Genomic DNA, 5,728 nt, shown 5'->3' on the forward strand with positions numbered 1-5,728 from the left:
TTAGCCAAGACCAGAACGTTCCAATAACAACTGCTCCAAGTCAAATATACTCCTGTTGAAGTCCTCGTGTCTCAAAAAAAAATTCATTCTCTTACCACCATATCTTGACATATCACAATAGACCTTCAAAGGGTTTCCACTCTCCTCTGGGTCGATCCAATACTCCCCGTCTCCTTTGGAGTGTCCAGAGTCCAGAATTTCTTTACAGGAGAAGGCCGGATGAGCAGAATCCCAGCCTCGTTTATCTACATCGGAAGAGGGAAGAATAATCATTTGGAACGATGAGAGGATCAAACTTAGAAACAAAACACGCCGCAGAGGTCATATTCCATGTGTAGTTCCTCTGGCGTAATTATTAGATAGCTCTTGATTTTATAAATCTTTGTAGGATCCATAGCATCTTTCAATTCAAACTAAGAAAATGGAAAACCAATCATTATAAGGAAAAACAAGAGATTTTAAACTTCATATTCTCTCGGTAAAAATTATACATGGATGTACACGTGACATGAGAGAGCTCTGAAAAGCGCTAATCAGAAGTAAGAAATAGGTCACCATTTTTGACTTGTAAAGAGGGGGTGGGAGGGGTGGCAGAGTCTTGGGGGGATATTATTGTTTTCAAAGGGAATGGAGAGGGGATCAGTGGTCGCTAACAGAGTTTAAAGGTGGGACTAAAGAAAATTGGCGGCCAATGTGGAAGATCGATAGAATAATTCGGAGCGTTATGTAAGGATCAGGAAAACTTTATTGTGACAACCAAAATACTCCGACCCTTAATACCCCCCCTCCCACTTCCACTAACTTTTCCATAATGTTAAGCACTTTACTCAACAGTACCTCTTCCATAATAAGTAGAACGTGGGTTTCGCCTCAGGTTTTCCGGACTTGATTTTTTGGTTTGATTACTCAGTTGACATTCCTTCTTTGCATCATTAACTTGGGATTTGCTGTTGTAAGATTGACATTTTTCATCTCGAAGGCATCTCAATCCACAGCTTATTTCGTCAGCATATAATGTCGTGGTGATATGACCAATTAGCTCAAATCCTTGAAAAGCATTACAATCGTGTTTCATGTTCTCATCACTCAGTTTATTTTGGATACTTTCATAATACAGTTTGTGTGTAGTTAATTACCCTGTCTTAAGAGGTCATCTTGATTCTTAATATCGTTCAAAGGTGAATATGAAGAAGCCCTGAGAGTTATGAGAGTTGCGCGTAGAAAGTTCCTGTTGTTTTTACCCGATTTTGGGGCGATCTCATATTTTTTTAAGGGCGAACTGCTATGGCAACAGAATATAAAGGGGGAAGAATGAAGATTTACTACCAGTGAGGGGGATTGTAAGAATATCAAAGAACCTTATTTGGTGGGGAGGGGGGAGGGATCATGTTAAGTTTATCGTGACACAGCCAAAATCTGTGTCATCCGATCCGAGTTTTCGCCCATGGCATTTGAAACATTCACATCCCGTCGGAAAAAAATATCACTGTTGGGAGGTATAACACAATCACGTGTTACCTTCATCTCTCTCGAAAACCTCGTCCCTGATCAAGTCAGTGTGCAAAGACGAACTGAAAGCCACAAGAAACAAAGCAACACCACTCAACAGAACGGGACAGAAATGGAAACCAACTAGAAGCCCTCTCATCCTATAATTTGAGAAAGAAAGAAAAACAGATGATAAATGTTGCCTTTCTCCCTTCTTAGATGCAACAAATAGTTTTGGTTGTGAATTTAGGGTTTTGCTAATTATACTTTGTCTGACTCAGCGAAAGAATACGAGCGCTGTTTTAAACTACCAAGTCATACAAAGGAATCTTTCCTGTTAAGGATTAATTCTTGTCCGCTGGCTTACACAAGTTACTCACCCGATAGTAAGTAAATACATCGAGCTTCTCACTCACATTCACCTTCCTTTTCTTACTTTTCCTCGACTTTTCTTCTCACGTTTATGCAGTAGTCAAGGTCTTTTGTATTTATACTTCTCACTCAAACGTATTTATCGAAGTGGCTGACTATTCAAGATTTATGTTGTTATCAAAGTTAGAGAGCAATCTTCTTCTGAAGTTTAAATTAACCAATTTTCTCCAAACTGAATGACTTGGTTACTCCTTGCACAAGTTACTCACCCGATAGTAAGTAAATACATCGAGTTTCTCACTCACACTCACCTTCCTTTTCTTACTTTTCCTCGACTTTTCTTCTTACGTTTATGCGGTAGTAAAGGTCTTTTGTATATATACTTCTCACTCAAACGTATTTATCGAAGTGGCTGACTATTCAAGATTTATGTTGTTATCAAAGTTAGAGAGCAATCTTCTTGAAACCAGTATATTCTTACCTTCAGTTTCCTTCCACTCCTCTCGTATTTTTGTATCGAAAAACTCTTTTATCAACTTTTCATACAATTTTAATGAAACTTGAGACAATGATTAAAAGAAAAAAATAGAAACAGCTTAAGAACCCATACATAAATTATGCATCAGTCAACTTTGCACGAAGTACTGATCACGACTTGGGGTTAGCGTTTCTTTACATTTGAGTAAAGCGTGGGGGCATTTAATTAGAAACAAACCTAGATTACTCGGATTGTTTTTATTATCCGGATTTCTTTTCTCAATTAGTCGCATTCAGGATACAGAGCAACTTTTTCCCATCAAACAAAGCTAAATTCGCCTAATGAAAACTGAAAGAACCACAGGATGTAATTTCAAGGTTAAAAGTTTTCTTCAGTGATGAAATTGACAGGATTCCTTCCCACGTTCAAACTCGTACATTTATGACTCATAATGTGTTGGTATATCTGTTGTACCATACATGTTTTTGTGTGTTCCTGTTTTGCACCCGTGTTAGTTAAATCTGTTAACCGAAGCCAATATGCTAAGAAACATATTTCTTTCGATGCTCCAATTATTTTCTCATCTTTTGCACTCTAGCTAATACCCTGCTAATATTGTTTGCTCTCGCTTCCAGACAATTCTAATACAGACACCTGGCAATGTTGATAAATTAAGCGACTAACTGACTGTAGGGGAAACAATGAGTTTTGTTTTCATTGCGGGTCAAAGGAAAGCAATTCTCACTGTTTCCCGTGGGGCCAGTCACTTTGATTTTAATTTTTAGAAGTGTTTTGTCATACCTCCCAACTCGAAAATGACTGCTAAAATATTATTTTTTTTACACAGGCTGGCACTCACATTTGCTGCAGTTTCACGGTGCACGACCTTATCCCGTGAGAGTCGAAAGTTCAAGTTGTTGTTTACCAAGGGGCTTTTTGTTCACCCTAGAAAGTTGGTGTATTTTGATTCACAGCGACTTGTTCTCCTCCAATCAGAAACCCCTTTGAGTTGAGAGGTACATAACGATTAAATTTTAACAACTGCTATCTTAATTAAAGGTTGAATCAGTGCTAAGGAAATTGACCACGTCAACCTCAACGTTAAGTTCAAGGATCTAAACATGATTGGCTAGTTGGTCGAATCACGTGCGTCAAGCGTGAATACAAACATTCCAGGGAAAGTGGAATAGTACGCTTAGTTTGCACTTCGCAAAAAAATTCACGAAAACCATGAAAATCATGCCCTGCACAAAAGGTCGAGGCTAGCTGAGAAACCTCTGGTACCGAAAAAGAAAAAACAATTATCATATAGACATTAACCCTTAGGGCAATTTAAACAAGGTGCCTTACAGCAGATAAAATCCTTTTCTTCCAAGAATTTGATTCAAAACGAAAGGAAAGTGAACAGAGAGGAAACAAGTCGAAAACTTGGTTTGTCTTGGATTAATTTTCCAGAAAGTTTACTGAAGAGCCGTCATCTTGGGCGTCATTTAGTTGTCGTGGCTCGAGTCTTAATTAAAATATCGAACTGTGCAGAACTTAAATCTATACTCGCCCCCGTCCCAATGTATACCCCAGGGTATCCGTTCAACAGATGAGCGCTATCAATTTCGCCAGTTAAGTTTTTTTTTTGGTGAAAATTCATGCTGAGTGTTTTCATTGCCCTTCACACAATTTTATGTAAGCTTTCATCATTCTTTCACCTGCACTAACACTCCCACAAAACAATCCAAAGTTCTCGCAAGCTACGACTTTTCGAAAAATAACAGATACTAATTGTCCATAAATTCGGCTTTTCGTTTTTCGACAAAAGCTGTCATCCCTTCCTTTTGATCGTCCTGCGAAATTAAAGAAAAGGAGAAATTTTTCCTTCGGGAAAGTTTCATCGCAAGTCCTTACAAATTCATTACACTGTTATTCATCACCATGGTAACAATCGAACAGACGGGGTAAGTTTCTAGAGAAACTGTAGTGTTGCGGCGGGTGGGGTATCACAAATATTATTTACATCAAAAGCGTTGATAATGCAAAAATGGCCACCATAGAGAGTTTCTAAAGCTGACGTTCCTAGCGTTAGCCTTTCGTCAGAGCGAATAGAGGAATTGTGGGTTGTGTGTAGTTTACATGCAGAAAGATGGAGCTACGCTTTTCGCGGGAACATAAGAACATTTTAATATTTTAATCCAAACTTTCTTCGGTTGCGCAGAAGACGTGAAGTATTCAGTGGATTGCTCTAGATCAGAGAGAGTAGGTGATATGTTTTCAAGAAATGGTTAAGTGGGTTTACCACTTTGTATTGCAATTGGCGTCTTCTTTCAAGTGTAAACGCCGATCAATATTAACTCACTGTTGAAAATGTTGAGTGAAACATTCTTTTCTCAAAATGCAGTCCTTCTGCTAGTGACATCTCGTAGCCTAAACAAAAAGACATTTGGGAAATTCAACCATCTACGGAACTTTCAAAGGGCATGTTCTTGCATGCATTTCTTGTAAACTGTTACACTTTTAGACTCAAGCAGGTCAGTCATGATGATTTATATCCCGAGGCAACAAAACCCTACGCGAGATCAAGTTCTTCTCTGCTTAACTTGCGCAAAAATCTAAGTCATTTTCTCAGTTTGATTCAATTAAGATGATGACTTAGAAACAATCAATTTTACTCTTGTTAATGGAAGTACGTCATGATGTTTTGGGCTATTTCGGTCACCAGAAAAAAGATAGTTTCGCAGTAGAACAGTCAAATCGGATAGGTAACTGTTTTGAAGTTGACTGGTAAATCAACAAGAAACGTCTAGCGATGGACAAGATCAACACCGACTGCAGTTGACGTAAAATCTTTCGAATAATCGAGGTATAACTCATGACAGGAAACAGTCAATCGGACGGTTACAACTGCTAGGGCAACACCTGTGTTGACAGCTTCTTTGGCGATCTGTACGGCAATCTTCGACAAGGATGATATTTTTGCAGCTTTCTTGATAGCTTCATCTACGAGCTCTTCTGCGGGGAAGAAAAAAAAAATTTCCATTTAATAAAAAGCCATCTTACTCCTATGATCTTTCCTGGTTACGAGTCTTTACTTCGCCAAATTACATCACTTTTTTTTTTTAAGTTAGAGCTTAAGTTTAAAGTTTAAAGTTTAAATCTTTGACCCCCAAGAGTGATTAGCATCTAGTTTCTCCTTACAATATCACCCCTGAATCAAACATTGAGGTCATGAGAATAAAGGAAATGATCATCAATCAAACAAGCTTTTGATTGTTAAACAAATTCTCCTTGTCAGCACATTAGGAAACGTATGGAGAAAAGTATGGAGAACTTGCAGACTGATGTACGGGTGTAAAGGGCTAATGACTAATACTCTTAAGAAGTATAAAAAAATCTTGGAAA

Source organism: Pocillopora damicornis, chromosome 10 (genome assembly GCF_964200805.1).
Source record: "Pocillopora damicornis chromosome 10, jaPocDami1.2, whole genome shotgun sequence".
In the NCBI taxonomy this organism is placed as follows: Eukaryota; Metazoa; Cnidaria; class Anthozoa; order Scleractinia; family Pocilloporidae; genus Pocillopora; species Pocillopora damicornis.